This window comes from Dendrobates tinctorius, unplaced genomic scaffold, assembly GCF_039654945.1.
Source record: "Dendrobates tinctorius isolate UK_male_01 unplaced genomic scaffold, ASM3965494v1 ptg000133l, whole genome shotgun sequence".
NCBI lineage: Eukaryota > Metazoa > Chordata > Amphibia > Anura > Dendrobatidae > Dendrobates > Dendrobates tinctorius.
In genome coordinates, this window is record NW_027361801.1 from 14,285,926 (window position 1) to 14,306,516 (window position 20,591).

At 47.6% G+C, this 20,591-nt stretch overlaps 1 protein-coding gene across 2 annotated transcripts in view; it reads right to left on the reverse strand.

Annotated features, from left to right (window-relative positions):
- Positions 1–2,373: 2,373 nt before the first annotated feature.
- The window catches only part of RAP2C (RAP2C, member of RAS oncogene family), a 28,879-nt gene continuing 10,661 nt past the window's right edge, over positions 2,374–20,591 (reverse strand). For both annotated transcript variants that reach the window (XM_073543493.1, XM_073543494.1), the window contains exon 4: positions 2,374–3,526. The gene's annotated coding sequence lies outside the window, so the exon portion shown is untranslated. The remainder of the gene's footprint in view (positions 3,527–20,591) is intronic.

Consider the following 20,591-nt stretch of genomic DNA (forward strand, 5'->3'; position numbering starts at 1 on the left):
TCAGCGGTGACGCAGCCGGGAGATGACCGGCTAGCGGTACCCAGGATCCAGAGAGGAGACTCCTCCAGACCCTGGGTACCATAAACGTGTAAAAAAAAAAAATAGAATTATAATAAAAAGTGATATACTCACCTTCCGACGGCCTCCGGACTTTTTCTCTCCTCTCCACGCTCCCGGCATCTTCCGTTCCCAGTAAGGCTTTGCGCCAAAGACCGCTGATGACGTCGCGCTCTCGTGAGAGTGAAGTCAGCAGAGGTCTTTGGCGCAAAGCATTACTGGGAACGGAAGATGCCGGGAGCGTGGAGAGGAGGGACACAGTCCGGGGGCCGTCGGATGGTGAGTATATCACTTTTTATTTTAATCTCCCGCTGGCCTTATTGTAGAGTACCCGATGCTTTAGAATCGGGCCAGCAGCTAGTCTACGTATAATTTGCTTGTCTGGACGAGCTCTTAGGCTGGGCTTCTTTACAATCAGTTATCTCCGGTCAGTTGTCTTATGCCTGATTGGGATAAAACTGATAGCAAAGCAGAGAAACGGGTCAGCGTTCAAAGTCGGATGAAAAAACGCTGATCCGATCCAGCAAGCAATCCTGCAGAATAGCTGATGCCCTATAAAATCCTATGGGATCAGACCCTATAGCCATTTTCCTCCAGCACCTCAAGACCATGCTGGAGGGAGGGAAAACCCACCATACTGGGCAGTCTTCTATATGGGAAAAAGAAATGCCTGTCACCATTCTAGACTTTTCTATACACGAATGCTTGGCTGGATGAGCAATTATGCGTTTTCAATGTGGGAATGAACAATAGAGGAGTCCATCTCCCTTGAAAACAATAGGATCAGGTGTAGGCATTGCTGCTACATGATAATTCTCATTTCGAGGGAGAGTCAGGAGGTCCGCCCATACACATCAGATGTCCAGCGGGTTCATTACCGGCATCTTATCTCCCACCAATACCAGTAAAGATTGACACAAATTTGTAACTATCATATGCGTGCGCAACAATTGACGGCGCAGGGTAAGACTGTTCCCACTGGCAATTTCCAGCATATAGTGCACAGATCTGGTTGTCTGTAGCAGTTTTCATGTCATCAAATACAACAACCCAAAAAAACTCAAATAAAAACAAAATTGATATCGATGAAAAATAAACCTAGGATAGCTGGTATTCTTGCACAATCCATGACACTAGTGTGAACAGAGATTAAGCAGGTCAGCATGATGATTTTTAATTTACAATACCGTATTTTGTGGTTTATAAGATGCACACCAAATTTTAGGGAGCAAAATAGGAAAAAATGTTTTATTAATAAAATGGTGCGTGTTACAATCCACTTTTGTGGTAGCTTACCTGGCAGGCAGCAGTGGAGGCAGGAGATGCTGCAAGCTCCAGGCTGGTAGGACGGGGTGTTCGGTGGCAGTAGAAGTCAGGCCATATCTGCGGGCCCCACGCTGGAACGACAAGGAGTTCAGTGGTGCGGGGGCTCCTTTGACATTTTGTGACAGCCTGGAACCCTGCACCTTCCATACTTTCTAATGTGGTGGACTCTGGGAAAATGGCTGCCGCAGGCGGCACACGTGCGCAATTGAGATCTCTGGAGAGGAGATCTCTGTGCCGAGATCTCCGGAGAGGAGATCTCTGTGCCGAGATCTCCATGAGCCGACTACAGCGGCCATTTTCTCTGATCCACTGCATAGAAAAGCAAGGCTCCGGGCTGTCACAAAATGTCAGGAGCCCCCGCACCACTGAACACCTTGTCTTACCAGCCTGGGGCCCCCAGCCATCGCCCGACTCCTGCCTCTACCAGAAGCAGCAACAATGGAATCTCGCTCCACCACAGCTACAAATCGGATTATAAGATGCACCCCCATTCTCTCACAAATTTTTTTTTGGGAAAAAAAGTGCATCTTCTAATCTGAAAAATACGATACATTTAGAAAGACCTTTGTTTCAGGGGAAGGTTTGCTTTAGACATAAGAGGGAAACAAAAACATTGTAAAGTAATAGCTAGATATAATCGCATGGTAGAGGCATAAATTGTAACTGCTATTTCCAAATTAAAAACATTTCTGCAAAATCGAATTGTAAGTTTTAATGTTCAAGTAATCCGACATGTAAAAAAAAAATAATTCAGTTAAAACACCATGAAAGGCTTTCTTTGGAGAATATATATATATATATATATATATATATATATATATATATATATATAAAAAAATAAATAAATAAAAAGGACAAAAGGCGAATAATCTCTGGAGTGAAAAGTGGTCAAGTCACATTGTAACTTGGGGCAGGAAAGCGTGAATGACAGCAGAAAGCAACAAAAACAAAATATAGTTTCAATGAGTACATTAAAAAACACAACTATAATAAACTAGAAAACATAAAATCAGTTTATTCGTATTAGATTTTTATGTGCACATGTGGGAAGACGGGGTGAAACAAAAAAAAAAAAAAAGTTATCTGAAGCTGGATATTATAGACACACAAGAGGTAACAACCCATAACTACGTAATAGTAAATATATATTAAAAAAGTGAAAAAAAAAAAAACAAACAAAAAACTGTGATCAATGAATTTTAAAAAAGGGGCATTTAGGAAAAAAACAGCAAAAATTAATACATAGGATACATTTGAGTCCTAACCACTGGATTTCCACGTTCTGCCGTAAAAGCCCATCTGTCCCTAGGGTCACCAATTTTGTCAGTTCAAATTGGAACTTTTTTTTCATCAGGAGAATTCAAAATTTATTTTTTTAAATAATAAAAAAACTCCAGTAATATATGATGTTAGAACAATGACTTTGTTCACCTACCAGCTCGGCTTTAACAAGGTCTGGACCCTATAGGCATTTTTTAATAACAAAAAAAAAATTTAAAAAATTGAATCAGGTCCAATGTAGTTTTCAGCAGCTTCACTTGATACCCCAAAAAATCGTAAACAATCTCAAAACAATATACAACCCATAAATCAAGAAAAAAAATAAATCAAGTGTACGAGCACCTTCAATGCAAGAGGGGCTGGCAACGATAGCTTAAGCAATGTTATTGCCGGCTGGCTGGCATTGAAGGGGTTAGGAGCAGAGTCGAGGTAACATACAAAAATTAATCGTTCGATTAAGGCTCAAAGTTATCCTCTGTTAAAACCGTCCTAAAGGCATTAAGTAGGTAATACTGAGTTTAAAGTATTCAATAAATACAAGTGTCAGAAAATGATTAAACTATACTGCTAAAAAAAATTAAAATAAAAACAAGACTGAACTGTTGCATATTAGCTGTTAATGGGAACTTAGGAGAATAGAAAAGGAGACTGAACAGAAGTTTTTTTTCTTTAGACTTATGGGAAAAGTGGCAAGCACTGCTGCTGATGGTGAGTGAGCGTGCGGGTTGCACGCCGCCTCTGAGCGGTCGGTGACAAGTATGGCAAATGTGCTGTTGTGCAGACAGGTTTATCAAGGCTCAGAACTGCAAACTGGGCTGTAAAGTCTTCAAAGCCGAAGCTGTGCAAATTTCCTCTGAGTTATCTGTAGAGAAACAGGAAAAAAAAAAAAAAAAAAAACCAGCAGTTACTGGATGAAAAATTAAATATACACAATCGTGGTCACCTCCATCACTGGATTTTGGTAATTTCACCAATTTAGATTGTAAGCCCCAAATCTGGGACAGCGATGATAATGTTTGCAAACCGTAAAGCGCTGCAGAATATGTTGGCGCTATATAAATAAGTTATTTACTATATGGGTACATGCAAATATGCAATCTCAGCCAAAAACTCCCAATGCAAAGACGTATTGGAAGAGCTCGATTTTCAATTAATACATTTCACTAAATTTCCTCCCTCCTGCTACAGCTGTCCAACCAACTGCAAGGCTTCACACACACGTAGCCATATTATGAAAGCGCCGGACATGTCGGTAACATGGTACTCAACAGCTATAGGCCCTTACTTTAATTTTGTTTGCTGTATTGTACAGGTATTTTTGTAAAATGGTGAAAACAAGAGTGCCAAATAGTCATACAGCTCAGTTCTTATTCACTTCAAGAGGAGTTGAGCTGCAGTACCGAGGCACAACCAAGTACATGGTGAAGAAAGCAATGGTTTTCCAGCTTTGCTTACGCCAGCTGATCGGCATCAAATCCACATCAACCTGAATAATATGAGGGGGGTGGGCAAAAAGAATTCAGATGCCGATAGCTAGGGAAGATAGGCCTCCCCATGAGGTTCCGGTATCGGCTCATTTTATTCTTCTTCAGAAGAAGAAAGTTTCAAACAAAAGAATTGGTGCCCAAAACGGTGTCTGAAAGCCATTTGATGTACAACGTACCATAGCTGAGACACCAGAGAACATGATTTGGGTTAGTTTTTACTGACCACAGTGTTGCAATCGCCGCTATTAACGGAATAATGGTGATCTAAAAAAAAAAAAAAAGTGATTTCCCATTTAATTTTTCTCCTCTGATGTGATCGCTCATCAGGAGAGAAATGGGGTCTCCCGATCCTCACCCGGTGTCCCTGCATCCACCCGTGAAGTCCCCCTGCCGCCGGCATCTTCTTCCGGGAAGAAAATGGCGGGCACATGTGCAGTGCGCCCGCCGAGATCTGCTGGCCGGCACCAGGCAACAACAGGAAAGTTTTCCTATTGGTTCATTTTGATCACTGTGATAGACACAGTGATCAAAATAAATATAAAAAAAAAAAAAAAAAAAAAAAAAGAATCAAACCCCCCCTTTATCTCCCCCTTACTTAGGTAAAAGTAATAACATAAGAAAAATATATTTCCATTAGGGTTAGGGTTCGGCTAAAGTTAGGGTTAGGTTTGTGGTTAGGGTTGGGATTGGCGTTAGAATTGGGGGGTTTCCACTGTTTAGGTACATCAGGGGGCTCCAAACGTGACATGGCGTCGCCATTGATTCAAGCCAATTTTGCGTTCAAAAAGTCAAACGGTGCTCCCTCCCTTCTGAGCCCTGCCATGCGCCCACACAGTGGCTTTCCCCCACATATTGCGGATTGGCGTATTCAGAAGAAATTGTACAACAAATTTTGTGGTCCACTTTCTCCTGACACCCTTGTGAAAATTAAAAAAAATTGGCTCCAAAGTACATTTTTTGTGAAAAAAAGTAAAAATAGAATTAGTCTTAGCGGTAATTCGGTTTCTAGGAACCTTCCACGACAGCCATATCAGAGGATGTCTCCCCGCCCTAATGGGGGACAGGAAATGCACAAGAGGTTAAATAACCCTCCCCTTCCTGCTATCTCCAGTGTTTTTTCTGGACACACTAGCATGTATAGTTACCACCAAGGTGTAGGAGTCATCCAATTAGAGTATCAGATAGGGAGGGAAATTAGTGCTGTCGTGTAAGGTTCCTAGAAACCGAATTACCGGTAAGACTAATTCTATTTTCTCTAGTCACCTTCCACGACAGCCATATCGGAGAAATACCAACAACTAATTTCTTAGGGAGGGACAACAGCCTGCAGAACATATCTGCCAAATGTTAAATCCCTGTTGAAATTTAGTGTATAGTGTCTGGTGAATGTATGTACAGACAACCAGGTGACGGCTCTGCATATCTGCTGAGAAGATGCGTTCCCTCTTCCTGCCCATGATGTTAATAAATCTTCCTGCCCATGATGTTAATACTGACAAGTAGAGTGGGCTTTCAGAGATGTAGGAGGAAGAACGTTCTGTGACGAGTAGGTGAGGCTGATAGCTTGCCTGATCCAATTCGTGATTGTAATTTTTGCCGCCTTTTTGCCTTTATTCCGACCGGAGATTTGAATAAATAAAATCTGGTCAATCCTCCAACTCTCCGTCTACTGGAGGTAGAAGAGAACTACTCTACAGACGTCGAGGGTGTGAAAGGCTTCTTTCGTGTTGGAGGGGTTTGTACAGAAGGAAGGTAATACAATGTCCTGGAACCTATGAAAGTTTGAGACTACCTTAGGCATAAAGGAGGGATTTAACCTTAGGAAGATGCCATCTTCCGTGATGGTCAAGTATGGCTCCTGTATTGAAAGAGCCTGTAATTCTATGCTCCTTGCTGTAGTAATTGCTACCAAAAACACAGTTTTTAGTGTTAAGTTTTCCAGAGCCGTGGAAGACAGTGGCTCAACGGTTCCCTGGTCAAGCCTTTGAGAACTAGGTTCAAGTCCCATGGAGAAACTGACTACGGAGTCTGGGACAGATGCTAGTTGCTGAGGTTATGAATCACTTGATCCAGCGATGGCTTGCAAGATCTTGATTGTAAAATGAACTAAGAGCTGATACCTGTACCTTTAGTGTACTAGGAGTGAGCCCTAGAACTAAGCCGTCTTGAAGAAATTCTAAGATCTGTGTGATATTAGGATGGAAGGGGTCCAGGGCACTTAGGGAACACCAAGATGAGAACATCTTCCAAATCTTCCTGTAAATGGCGTTAGTCATGCTCGGCCTAGAATGGCCAGTGGCCCTGTAGAGTTTGGATCACTTCCTCGAAAAAGCCTTAAGCCATTAGAATTACGGCTTCAGTAGCCAGGCCGCAAGGTTCAGTCTGTGCGGGTCTGGGTGCAGTAGAGGGTCTTAGAAAAGGAGACTGGCCCTCTAGGGGCAGAAGTATTGGGCCTTCCTGAGCCATGTTCCGTAGGGCTCCGTACCAGCTTTTCCCTGGCCACAAGGGAGCCACTAGGATTGTAGCGACTTGTTCTGCCCGTATCTTCTGCAGGGATGTCGCTACCGTGGGAATCGGAGGGAAGGTGTAAGCCAGATTGAACTGCCACGGATGGGAGAAGACATCTACTCCCCACGCTCCGTCGGTGGGACTGAGGGAAAAAAGTTTCCACCTTCGCGTTTTGACCGCTGGAAAAAAGGGTCCACATCAAGATTTCTCCACCTTGACACCGGAGGCAAAAATACTGTTTGGTCTAGGCTCCATTCCCCGGAATGAACGTCCTTCCTGCTGAGGAAGTTCGCCTGCTGATATGGACAACAGACGTTTCTCCGCCCAAGAAAAATTTATTGCAGCTACCAATTTTTTAGAATTTTTTTTGAAGAATTTCATGCCTCCTTGGTGTCGGATGTAGGACACTGTAGTCGCATTGTCTGGGCAGACACGTACATGATGATTTGGACAAGGGTTGATGCTGCTTTCAACGCTTCCTCCAGAGTTTTCAGTTCTCTCACATTTGAGGAGCTGGCTGACGTCTGGGGGCCATACCCCCTGGAAGTGTGATTTCTCCACTATAGCACCCCAGACTCCCCGACTGGCGTCTGTGTTGACAATTTCCAGGGAGAGCTGATCCCAGCTGACGCCCCTCTGGAGGTTCTGGTAGTCCAGCCACCATAGGAGAGACGCCTTCACATGACTAGGAAGATGGGTTCTCTTGGTCAGAGTATTCCGATACTTCTTCGAACACCGGAGTACATAGGACCAAAGGAACCGAGTATGGGCTTGAGCCCAGGAGACAGTTTGGACGCACGCTGTAAGCGAACCTAGGATGGACATTGAGTGTCAGGGTTGGTGCTCTCTGGTCTCCAAACCTGGAGGACCTCTGAAGAAGGTCGAGTTGTCGTTCCCTGGGTAAGAAAGATGTTCGCCTTCCTGAGTCCAGGAGTATCCCTAAGAACTTCTTCCCTGACGAAGGAAGGTGGTCTGATTTCTCCAGGTTGGGGATCCAACCCAAGGACTGTAAAATCTCCAGGGACTTTCCTACGTCCTGGCTCAGGTGAGACATGGATGGAGCCCTTATTAGAAGGTCTAGGTATGGGACAATGCAAATCCCCTGCTGGCAAATGAAGATCATTGCCTCTGCCATTATCTTGGTAAACACTCGAGGGGCTGATAACACCCCAAACGGCAGGACATTGAACTGGTAGTGGTTGACCCGGGGACCCTGGAAAACTGCAAACCTGAGGAATTCCCTGTGGTCTGGATGAATCGGGACATGATAGTAAGCGTCCCTCAGGTCTATTGTGGCCAACACACAATTTGTCCTATGAGGGGGATTGCCAACTTAACCAACGCCATCCTGAATCATATGTACTTTACCACTTGGTTCAAGGGTTTTAAGTTTATTATAACCCTGCTTTCCTGAGGGTTTTACAATTATGAAGAGGCGAGAGTAGTGGCCTCTGCCTATCTCATGTCAATTTGCCCACTGGTCTCCCATTCTTGGACCTGCTCCAAGCCGCCTAGCAATTGACACCCGACGGGAGCAGTCACGCACAGCGTGCAACTGGGGAGATCACCTTGCAGAAGTGTCTTTATGTCTGACAGCAAGGATTTTTGGAGGTAAGCCTGCAAGGACGTCACTCTTAGGCATTGGGGGGAAAACTCTCAAACCTCAATCTCAGTCCATCGTGAAAGGTGCAAATAACCCATTGGTTTGAGGTTATGGATTGCAACAATCTAGGATATCATCCAGAGCTGGGCCACATAATTTCCCCGAAAGGGAAACGTATAGACGTTTGACAAAGTCTCCTCCCCCAGCTTTCAGCCACAGAGTTCCCCTGGCTGAGTTGGAGAGGTAAATGCATGACCCGTGACCTGCGATTGCAGGCTTGTCTCCCATTCGGGTCCCGGCCCAGGCTCAAGCAGCTGCCACCTGCCGAACCTAAAAGGGCCGGTTGACACAGCAGATTTTGTTGCTACCCGGACGGACTTGGCGGAAGCATCCGCTAGGAACCCTGTCGCTTTTGTAATAGGGAAAGAGAGCCAAGGGTTTCTTCCCTGGAGGTCCCCTGAGCGAGGTGATCCTCCGGCGTACGCCACCAGCAGACAGGGACCCGGCTACACACATAGAGGCTATATTGGCCTTAAGCAGGGTTGTGCAGGCGTCCCAGGATTTCCTGAGCAAGTTTGCCATTGAGAGTTGCCCTTAAATGGAAGAGCCGCTCTCCTGCAGTCCACTTTAGGGACTTCCCATAAGGAGCCACCTCCGTCCAAGGGAAAAACAGATTCCTCAATTCTGAGGTGACACCAAGTCCCTCTCGGGAGGGGGCCCATTACCAGCCGTGAAGGCTTCAGCCCCTCCAAACATCTCATCTTATATAGAAAATTCCACTTCCTCCTCACGTACTAATCTGGTCTCTCATTCCCGTCCCAGCCCAGCCTCAAGCTGCTTAGCGGCCGTGACAAATGTAGTCACGCTCAGCCTAGAATGGGCGGAGGCACCTTCGCAAGAGAGATAGTATTCCCAGATCTGAGGGTGGAAGTGAAACCCACATTTTCCCAAGCATCCTCCGAGTTAGAGGTATCAAATTCCCCCGAGTCAATCAGATTCCACAGGTGCCGATTTCCTCCTAGCAGGAGGGGGCTGTGGCTGGGAAAATGTCGTCATAGAAGATTGGACTTCTTGTCCGATGAGTTTTTATACTGTCCAGTAGGGAGGGCTGCTCTGTACGTAATACGTGCAAGGCTGACAAAGCTACCCCTATATGAAGGGGGAGGCCTGGAACCACACATGGCTTATAATTTTTAGGGTCAGAGGCCTCGTCTCCCTACGAGAGAGAGAAGGCATACTAAGCCACCTCCGAGACTACTCTGGACAGAAAAGGGGGTACCCACCTCGCTACTTACAGTAGGAGGGTGACGCTGTGCTCCGCAGTAGCAGGCAGTAAGGGTTTGCCGCAGTCCATGGTCAGTCTGCCACAGTCACTGTACAGATAATGGCCTTACTTGGACGCACCCAGACCAGGATTAGAATAACCGAGGTCCATTCAGCGTGTTGTGTGCTCCGCCTCCCCTCGGTCCACGGGTGAGGGTCATTTCAATCACCCCTCCCCACAGATGAATTCCCCAGCTACTCAGCGGCTGCCCCTGCACACTCGGCGGTGCTCCATCCTGGTTGCCTGACGAGAGCAGCCACGCTCAGCCCAGAAGGGCTGGTGGCTGGGGCCCCGGACCACGCCCGCAGTCCGATAACTGCAGGCCGCGCGTGCGTTCCCGCCTGGCACGCAGGTGGAAGGCAAACCGGAAGTTCGGCGCCAGTCCCGACGCCACCTCTGGTGTGCACGTGCGCGCCCGGATCGCATGCCGCATGGGGAGGAGGACGCCGGGGAGCTCCAGGAGGTCCCCGGCCGCACAGCATCGCCCCGCATTACCCCGCTGAGGGGGCGCAGGAGGGGCAGGCAAGAGTCCCGAGTACCACCAAAGTGGAGATGGGAGCAGCCTTCCTACGGAAGAGAGCAGAGCCCCCGACCGTTGACTGCTCGGCGTTACAGGTATCTGATGTTGTAGTGCCTCCGATCGCTGGCCACGGCAGCACTATCAGGACCTCTTCATGCCCCATAGGGGACAGGAAAAACACTGGAGATAGCAGGAAGGGGAGGGTTATTTAACCTTTTCCTGTCCCCCATTAGGGCGGGGAGCCATCCTCCGATATGGCTGTTGTGGAAGGTGACTAGAGAAATGTTCATTTTTTCCTTCCACATTGCTTTAGTTCTCAGGAAGCACCTGAAGGGTTAATAAACTTCCTGAATGTGGTTTTGCGCACCTTGAGGGGTGCAGTTTTTAGAATGGTGTCACTTTTGGATATTTTCTGTCATATTGACCTTTTTTTAGTCAGATCCGTTTTCATCACTGTAAACTAAAAAAAAACATTGCATGCAAGTGGCTTCCAAACCTCTGTGTTTCCCCAATTTCCCTGCTTTCAGCCGCAGCGATACTAGAAGGTACTCATTTGGAGTACAAATGATGGCAGTGAGTAGTCTGCTTATAAGACCAATCTGCTGCAGCAGATTATCCCCAGAGTTAGTGGCACACAAGGTAGCTGACCCATCACTGCCATCATCTGTACTCCAAATCAGTACTGTGATATCAACGCAGCTAAAAATAGGTATTAGACCTACCGGTAATGATGTTTCCAGGAGTCCATCCTGACAGCACTATGGAGGACGTCCTCCTCCTCCTTACAGGGACAGGAAAGCACACGAGAGGTTAAAAGGCCATGTCCCACCCCCTTTCCCTCAGTGATTTGACAAGTACCACAAGGTGGATGATGCTAGTAACGGTTTAATGAAACAATCATATTACAGCATATGACATAACATAATACAACATAGTATAACATAAGAGGGAGGGAACTACCCGTGCTGTCAGGATGGACTCCTGGAAACATCATTACCGGTAGGTCTAATACCTATTTTCCAGGACGTCCACCTGACAGCACTATGGAGAGTACCAAAGCACCTCCTCAGGGTGGGATTACTGCTTGGAGAACTTTTCTCCCGAATGCGGTTTGTTGGCCAGCTAACACATCTAGTTTGTAGTGTTTGCAGAATGTATTAAGACTAGCCCAGGTTGCCGCTCGACAAATTTGATCAACTGACGCCCCCGCCCGCTCGGCCCATGAGGCCGATACCGCCCTTGTAGAGTGGGCTTTTAAGGAATCAGGCGGGCTGGCGCCTTCAGCCTGGTAGGCGTCCGAGATTACTGAGGTAATCCAACGCGCTATGGACGCCTTAGAGGCCCTCTTCCCTTTATTCCTACCCCCAAAGAGAACGAACAGGTTCGGGTCGATACGCCAACTATTGGTGGCCTCTAGGTACTCTATAACTGCGCGCCTCACGTCTAGCGAGTGGAGCCGCCGCTCCTTCTCATTTCGGGGATTATCACAGAAAGAGGGTAACACTACCTCCTGATTCAGATTTCTTGTAGAGGCTACCTTCGGGGTAAATGCCGGGTCTAACCTTAGGATTATACTATCCTCTCTTATCTGGAGGTATGGATCCTTAGTGGATAGGGCCTGGATCTCCCCTATTCTTTTGGCCGTGGTAATGGCTACTAGAAAGGCCGTTTTACAAGTGAGAGCAGGGATGGTTATCTTCTCACTAAGGGCGAAAGTGTCCGAGCAGAGGAACCGAAGTACCAGGCCCAGGTCCCATGGCGGGGTGAGCTGCCTAATCGTGGGACGCAGGCGCTGTGTGGCTTTTATAAACCTTATCACCCAGGGATGTGCAGCTAACTGATAATCAAAGAAGGCGCTCAAAGCTGAAACCTGGACTTTTAGAGTGCTGGGCTTGAGGCCTTTATTAAAACCTGCCTGCAGGAACCCTAGTATGTTAGGGAGGTCCGGGGTACCTGCCACGAGCTCGGACCTGCCACCCTCCAGACAAAATCTCCTCCATATCTTCCGATAAATTGCCGACGTCACCGGCTTCCTGCTGGCCTGTAGGGTGGATATGACCTGCTCCGACAATCCTTTTGCCTTCAGGATGTCCCTCTCAGGATCCAGGCCGATAGATGCAGTCTTGCTGGGTCCGGGTGGTGGATCGGGCCCTGGTGGATGATGTTCTCCCACAAGGGCAGCTCGACTGGATCTTCTACTGCCATGGCTCCCAGAAGGGAAAACCAGCTTCTCCTCGGCCAGTATGGCACTATCAATATCACTCTTGCGTGGTCCTCGCGTATCTTTCTGAGCACTGCCGGTATGAGGGCCAGTGGTGGGAACGCATAAGAGAGGGATTCTCCCCAAGTCTGACTCAGGGCGTCTACGCCCTCTGGATGGTCCATTGGATTTAGGGAGTAGAATCTGGGAACCTTCGAGTTCTTGCGGCTTGCGAAGAGATCTATACTGGGGTTCCCCCAGCGCTGACAAAGCTGGTTGAAGACCTCTATGTTCAATTCCCACTCTGTCGGGTGGATCTGTTGTCTGCTCAGGTAGTCCGCCACTTCGTTTTGGGAACCCTCTAGATGTACCGCGGTCACGGATCGAACTGTCCGTTCTGCCCACGTGAATATCTTTTCCGCCAGTGCCTGTAGTGGTTGATGTCTGGTTCCTCCTTGGTGTTTCAGGAATGCCACTGTCGTTGTATTGTCGGATAGAATGCGAACATGACGACTCTTTAGTACCGACCGGTTTCTCCGCAACGCTTCCCAGACCGCGAAGAGTTCCTTGAAATTGGAGGATCTGGCCTTGATGCTTGCTGGCCACTTCCCCTGGAAGATCTTCCCTTCTATGTGGGCTCCCCATCCCCACGCACCTGCGTCTGTGGTGACTACCACGTATGGAGAGGTTGTCCAATGCACGCCCACCTGAAGGTTCCTGGCCTGTAACCACCAGCGAAGGGACTCATTTGCTCGTCCTGAGAGTCTTAGGGGTTTGTCTAGCGACGCCTGACTCCTGTCCCACCTCGCGAGAATTTCTCTTTGTAACAACCGCGAGTGGAATTGGGCCCAACGGACACACTGGATGCATGCCGTCATGAGGCCCAGGACCTCCATTGCTTCCCTTATGGAGCATTGACGCTTCAACAGACCTCTGGTTCTGGCCTGAATGGACTTCTGCTTCTGCTCGGGTAGCCAGGATATTCTGTCGGCTGAGTCTAGGAGGACTCCCAGGAATACCTTTCTGGTGTTTGGTGTGAGGTCCGACTTCTCCCAGTTGATCACCCAGCCCAGGAACTCCATCACAGTAGTTGTTCGGATCCTGTCTCGGATGAGCGCTTCTTTGGATCTTGCCACCAGTAAGAAGTCGTCCAGGTACGGCACAATCACAATACCCTGATCTCTCAGGTAGGCCACCACCTCTACCACCAGTTTCGTAAAGATTCTGGGAGCTGAGGCCAGCCCGAATGGAAGACCTTGGAACTGGAAATGGCAGGTCCGGGCTGGTGAACTGATCGCGAACCTTAGTAGGCTTTGGGATGAGGGATGAATAGGAACCTGATAATATGCCTTTTTTAGGTCTAGGGTGCACATAACTGCGTCCCTGTCTATCAGAGGAATCGCGGATCGGATAGATTCCATCCGGAACCTCCTGTATCTGACCCAAGCATTTAGTGGCTTCAGGTTTATGATGGTGCGGGTCTCGCCGGATTTCTTTGTAATTGCAAACAGGGAAGAGTAGTGACCTTTCCCTCTTTCTGATGCTGGAACTGGTATTATGACCCCCGAGTCTAACATGTCCTGAAGATCCGACCACATTGCGGAGTCCTCCAGGACGACAGTGGGGGCAATATATCTGTCGGGGGGAGGAGAATAGAGCTCTATCCTGTAACCTTCTCTGATGGTTCTGAGGACCCACTGACTGTTGGTGACTCGCGACCAGTTTGCTGCAAAGTGGCGAAGTCTCCCCCCAATGCCTATGGCGTCATTGTCTCCTCGACCTAGATGTCGATGCAAATGGGGGACCTCTGTTCTTCCCACTTTGGCTGAAGGAGCCTCTGTAGGAGCCTCTATTAGAACTCGCCCGGCCCCTAAACTCTGACTGTCCTCTGAAGAGGGAGCCTCTCCGAAAGGACTGGGACCGCCTGGGTTTTTCTTCCGGGAATCCCTTATTTTTATCAGACACCAGCTCAAGGATATTATCCAGGGCTGGACCAAACACCCTCAGACCCGAGAAAGGGATGGCACATAACTTGGCCTTAGAAGGGTTATCCCCCGACCAGGATCTAAGCCAGACTGCTCTCCGGGCCGCATTAGAGAGGGAGCTGTTTCTGGCCGCAAACCTAACAGATTCCGCCGACGTATCCGACAGGAACGCCGTGGCTGATTTCAAAAGAGGAAGAGATGCTAGTATCTCTGACCTCGGGGTCTTGTTGGTTAGGTTTTCCTCCAACTGCCCCAACCACAGGAACATAGACCTGGCCACCGAGGTGGCTGCTATGTTGGCTCTAATCAGGGCCGCCGACGTCTCCCATGTTCTTTTTAACAAGACGTCCGCCTTCCTATCCATTGGGTCTCGAAGACCGGATGAGTCCTCGGCTGGGATAGCCGATTTCTTCGTAACCTTGGCCACCGGGACGTCGATCTTAGGGACTTCTTCCCACGCCCGAGTTTCCTCGGGATCGAAGGGCAGTCTATTTTTAAAGATTCGGGAGAGTGTCAACCGACGCTCTGCTTCCTTCCACTCCTCCTGGATCATTGCTTTGATGTGCTCGCTCACAGGGAACACCACCTGTTTGCGGGACACCAGTCCTCCAAACATTAAGTCCTGTCTGGACTGTGGCTTAGGGACTTCTTCCATCTGCATGGTATTTCTGACCGCGTGTACCAGCTCGTTCGTATCCTCCAGTCTGAAGAGATACTTTCTGTTCTGTTCCTGACTGTCCCCCAGGATCTCGCCTTCTTCCTCCTGATCTGAGTTCCGGAAATCGGATTCCTCGCTAGGGCTCGCCTCTGATACTGGGACTGGTTCCCACCTTGGACGCTTGCGACCTGGCCCAGGGCTGGGGGATCGACGCCGGGACGTAGAGGCCTGAATCTCTTCCCTTATCAGCGACCTCATTTCGGAAAGCAGAGATGGCTGTTCCTCGCCTATGACCCTGGAGGTACAGGGACCGCATAGGGTCTTGCTATAGGTGTCTGGCAGCTTTACTCTGCACACCGGACATCTGACTGATTTGGCGGTGGCTTTCGCCGGGTCCTTCCCCGAGGGGGACTCAGCCGGGGTTCCCTTTTCCTGATAATATAAGGGGCACCTCATCAGATCTGGGCTGTGGGGACGGGTGGGGAGGGTGGTCTGCGCTATGCGCACTTACCCCTCCACCAGATGCAGTGTTGCCTTCCATCCCCTGTCGTCCGATGCAGTCACACAGTCTGGAACCACCTGTGACGCTGGAGAACGCTCTGGTCCAGGAGCGCGCGCGCCCTGGATTTGAAACCGGCGTCTGACGTCACCGGATGTGACGCTGGTAAGCCGCGCCTCCACTTCCTGCTGGGCATCTGCGCGCGACCGCGCTCGGCGCGAGCAGGGAGCCTTTCCTGCTATGACGCTCCGGCCTCCACTGCCCAGCGTCAGAGCGTCCTGCGGGTACTCGACCCGCCGCCCCACTTCTATCGGTGCCCGCATGGCCAGCCGCCTGCGGGGAGCCGACCCGTCCTGGAGCCGAGAGCCCCCCCACCGGGAGGAACGGCTCCCTCCAGGAGCGCCGTCCTGCTCCTGGCCTTTGGAGCCGAGGGACTCCCCACCGGGAAGTTTCGGCCCCGGGACCTCTTGACAGGGGAAGGATTGGACCGGCCGCACGATCCCCTGGGTCCCTCCGGTAAGCTCTCGCGTGTCCCTCCGTGCAGGGACAGGAAAAACACTGAGGGAAAGGGGGTGGGACATGGCCTTTTAACCTCTCGTGTGCTTTCCTGTCCCTGTAAGGAGGAGGAGGACGTCCTCCATAGTGCTGTCAGGTGGACGTCCTGGAAAGCAGGAATATAGGAAGCCACATACCGTATGTTTTTTTTGCATCCCCCCAATAGCGTGATTTTCAAAGTTTTATTATCCATGCTTTACAAAATCAAGAAAAGAAAAAGTCTAATACATTTAAAGCAATAATCACCTTACAATATTGAATTTGCATATAAGAACGCCACAAGTAACAGCAGCCCGGGGCACGGCATAGACAAACTGGTTATACCACAGTCATTATGCAATTCAGAGCTGGGCGAACACCGTCTCCACATATATCAGAACCACACCTTCCATTCTCTGTGTGATATTTACATATCTGTCATGTGCAATTTACCAGCAGCTCACAAAATCAGAGCCTCCCAATCTGATCAAGAGAGACATTCCCAAAGCTAAAAACGAGACTGAACACAGACACCGAGATTCTATTGCCCTAAGTGACCATGACTTGGAAGCACTGGATCTTCTTGGCCAGTTCCATTTCTGGCAGCTACTTTTCCCGCTCCATAGTGACATGCATTTATAAAACCAGGCTGACCAGGAGTGTTGACATAGGGATCGAGGTTGCAAACTGGTGGATGAATGACTTGCTGTCCAAGGATTTCTAAGCTTTACGGACAGAGATTAGGAGAGAAGTATAAGTAAGGTTTCGTTCCCAAAATGAGATTTTGAGGCTGCGTATTTGTCAAAAATACAAGTAATCGATGATACACAATGGGTGCAGAAAATCTCCAACATGAAAAATTCATCAAAAAGATCTTTGTGGGTACGTAGCCTAAGCGTATTTGTAAAAGCAGAGGTTATGGCCCATGAAGAGACAGATATACCGTCAGATTTCTGACAACGAACACCAATGGAAGAGTTAAAGGGGTATTCCCATCTCAATATATGTAGTAAGAATATTAATAATAATAAATAATAATAGCAAACACCTCCAATTAGAAATGTAGTATAATTCTCCTGGTTCGCTATGTCGCTTACCCCATGTGCAGGGCATTGCCATAGCTTAGGTTTCCATGGTTAAGATCACAAGCAGCTGTCACTATGTGAGTGATGGTTTCCATGGATACCTAAGCTACTGCAACGCCCTGCACATGGGGTAAGATACACAGTAAATCAGGAGAATTCTATTGCATTCCAAACTGGAGGTTGTGCTGCTCAGCTAATCTACTGGAAATGCTTTCAGCCATTTTAGGGAAATTAGCCTAATGTTATATGGTTTACTTCATTCATTATTGTATAAAGATACTATGGTTATTGTGTTTATTGTACTTTGCTGCCATCTACTAGCCATTGTTATACGTTTTCAAGTTCTGAAGCTGTAAGTCCCACAATGCATCTCTCTCTGTAACACCTCCTATCTTCTTCCTCACATTCTTACTGCTGGTCAGTGCCATCTTGGTAGAATGTACATCAGGACCGAAGAGATGATTCTCCTGTTACCTCTATCCTCCATATTCTACCTCATCTTCATCTTCCCTGACATTCTACCGCATCTCACCAAGGTACTGTGAATAAGAGTGGTTACATCACTGTATAATCCTTCCCAGATCAACAACATGCAGTTTATCAAGCATAGGAGGAAAGGGTAGCGAGTAACATTATCTGCCATTGCTTGTACAGAGACTCATGCTCACATCCCCCAGACAAATCTCACTCACGTACATCGGTGGCAGAATAGTAACAGGAAGCCTAAGCCTACAGTGTCTGTGTGCAAATGCATTGTCTGCTACCAAGTCTATGATCGTCTGCCATCTTAGGTAAAGAATGCCAACAAAAAGCTCTGTGGATCCCTCTGTGAGGCAAGTGCATGCTTACTGCAGAACATGGTGTACGTCCCAAACGTGTAACCAATCAGACACCAAAGGTCAGAGAGAACTTTGAGACAACTAGAGACGAGATAAGTGACAACCTAGATGATTTATGGGGCAGAGTTGATCACTATTTAGCATCGCCATATCGAATCGTTTATCTGTCGCCTATGATCGCTACCAGAGACTGTCTGCAACATACATCACATTCCTATGTAACTGTGACGGGGAGGATGCCACCGCAGAGCTAGCTGAAAGAAAAGACTACATTAGTGCCAGATGCTGAGGAAAAGCCAGAACTCCGCATCACACACCATCAGGAGGTTAGGTCACATCGTATGACAATGACCTAAATCACATCTCTATTATTCTGATTGTCTCACTCTAAGAAGCCAACAACGTTTGACAAGCTACTGGAAATCCGTGTGACTGCAGAGGAAGCTAGCCTTAGAAGCAGAGATGGAAACCCAATTAATGATACTCCAAGCAGAAAGGGAAGAAGCAACAGCCCTCGCTAAATTGAAAGTCGTTGAATCAATACTAGGTCAAAATGCTGACATGGACTGCTTCATTCCAGGAGATGTGGAAAATCCAGCTGATCATACTAGTGACTACGTGTTAAGACATTTACCATCTGTACCAGTGACACCTTCAATATACCACATTGATGCACTCACAAGGCAGGAGATGTTACCACCTACTACTGACAAGGTAACTTCCAGCACTAATTCACAATTTAGGCCACAGCCAACAGACCCTCGATGGACTACACCACAGATTAAACCTCATCCCACATCATTTTGTCTGAATACGTCGCAGTCATAAGCCAGAGAACTTACATTCCCCAGTGATATCACAAGTTTATTCTGAAACTATAACCAGGGGATCAAAAATGTCAGACCTTTACAGATACATGATTTGCAGGATGTTAATGAACATCGGTCTCAAAATTTGATGATCGTGCCGAGAACTAGAGAGCCTGGAAGTCGACCGTTCAAGCGGTAATCAAGACAATAACCTCACCGCCAAGGAAATGGATTCGCTCATTAACTGGTTAGGCCCTGAAGAGTACGTCAAGACAAGAAGAACAGTTCATGTGCACCATTCAGATGCAGGTTTTATTGCAGCATGAGAGAGACTAGAACGAACCTATGGCAGGTCAAAAGCCATAAAATGTGCCTTATTTAAGAGGCTGCAAACCTTCCCAAAGAGAACTAACAAAGACAACCAGAAACTTAAAAGATCTAAATTGACCTGCTAGAAGAAAACAGAATTGGCAAAATTAGACCCACGTTTTTCAGGACTGAGTTACCTTGACACTGTTCATGGGGGTGAATCCAGTAGTGTTCAAGTTGCCTTACAGCAGATGCAGGAAAAATGGGCAGACTCTGCCTAAAGGTACAAAAAACAGCATGTGTCCTTCCTCCCTTTTCCAGGTTCATCAGTGATCAAGCTCAGAAGAATGACTTCACTGCACCTACTCCACCAACTTCATCTTATGCAAGGTATACGGTACATGTTACGTCTATGCATCCCACAGTAGCTCCACACAATTCACAACCTTCTGTAGTATCCAACCCTGCGCAAAAGTATGGCGGGGGAGCTACAAACTCCTGATCCAACTGCAACCGCTGTTTCCTCCACATGTATTGAAGTATGTGTAAAAACGACTGGTCCTTAATGCTGTGCCAAGGTATGTCTGGTCAAGGTCTATCCAGAAGGACAATCCGACAGGGCCTACAAAATGCATGCCATAACTGATGATCAAACCAACAGGTCTCTTGCAAAGCCCAAACTCTTTGAGATCATCAATATACAAAAGGGACAAGTGTCTCCATACACCCTCAACACCTGGTCTGGTCAGATTGAGACTTCTGGCAACATAGTCTCTTCACTCAAGGGGACATGCACATACCCTTGCCAACTTATTTCAATGTGACAGATAACGGAAGAAATTCCCATTCTGTTAGACTCACTTCATCATCAACACTTGAGGCACCTAACATTCTGAAAATGCACAAGGTGCATCAACAATGCAATGGCCCAGATGATGCTCCATATGCTCCAAAATTGTCGCATCACTACGAAGTGAAAGAAAGGTTCTCCAACCTCATCCCAGAGCCCAACACCATTCCTACTCCCTATAGTGATTCCTTAAGCAGAACAGTGTTTCTGTTGCATAACGCAAGATTACAAAATGACATTATCCATAGTAGACAAAAGTTTATCAAACTAAAGAACTTTCGTTCTTTAAGAACGAATCTGACCGCTGGGTTGGCTCCCTCACCAAGGCTGAAAGACCCAAGCTTCCTAACAACTGAAAACAGGCTTTATCCAGGTTCATCTCACTACAGACAAGATTAAGAAACAAGCCTGAAATGAAGGACCATTTAGTATCTTTTTACTGACAAGATATTTCACAACAACCATGCAGAACCAGCTCCACCCTAGCAAGAGAAGAAGAGTTATTTAGTTATTTGCTAATATTATTATACCTACTACACATTGGGATAGGATCTTGGAGAGAATTCCCTTTTAAACCAATCTGTGTAAAATTTATAGATACAAGAGCCGATGGGGGGGGAAAATCGATGGGAACAACCATTAACCAACGTTTGGTGCACGTACTTTCGGCAGCACATCCCATTTACGCAGGAAAGTTTGCAGTTGACAGTGATTATT